Source organism: Camelus dromedarius, chromosome 34, assembly GCF_036321535.1.
Source record: "Camelus dromedarius isolate mCamDro1 chromosome 34, mCamDro1.pat, whole genome shotgun sequence".
Lineage (NCBI taxonomy): Eukaryota > Metazoa > Chordata > Mammalia > Artiodactyla > Camelidae > Camelus > Camelus dromedarius.
In genome coordinates, this window is record NC_087469.1 from 1,221,976 (window position 1) to 1,222,640 (window position 665).

Consider the following 665-nt stretch of genomic DNA (forward strand, 5'->3'; position numbering starts at 1 on the left):
ATAATGGTAAGCAGGTACTTGAGGATTGCCCAGATTATGGCTCAGGAATGTCAAGTTGGGATGAATGCATATCTCTCAGTCTGGGAAGTCATGAAAGATGCTACGTCATACCACTGATCTAGCATTGGGGTTTTGCTGGGCAGGATGTGGGTGCAAGGAAATGAGAAATCTAAGCAGTCAAACACAGACTCTAAGTGGGATAGGGAAGAGAAAGAATTCAGAGGGGAAATTTTAAGTAATTAAAGAATAAGAGTTCAGGAGAGCTTGAAAAACAAGTGTGCAGAATTTGAAGATGTAAATTGTGCTCCAAATATAGAATGTGGGAATTTGAGACACAAAGGTAGAGAACTTCCAAGTGATTACAAAACACAGAGGTAATATGGGAGTAACTGTTAGAGAGACATTCCTTAATTTACCTTTAACAGGCATTGGCATGAGGAGATGAAGAAACTGTGAAGTTCAAATGTAGGTCATTGATCTTCATGGTCACGGCTCACCCAAGTGATGGAGGAAATTGGGTGGGAAGAGGGCGGCCAGGTGTCAAAGTCTTTAATGAGGGCTGGGGAGTGACTGGGGGGGCAGGAACTGCCTACACCAAGGGATTGAGGGCATAAAACTAAGATGAAATAGGAAGATAATAAAATAAAATATACAGTTGCACTGTT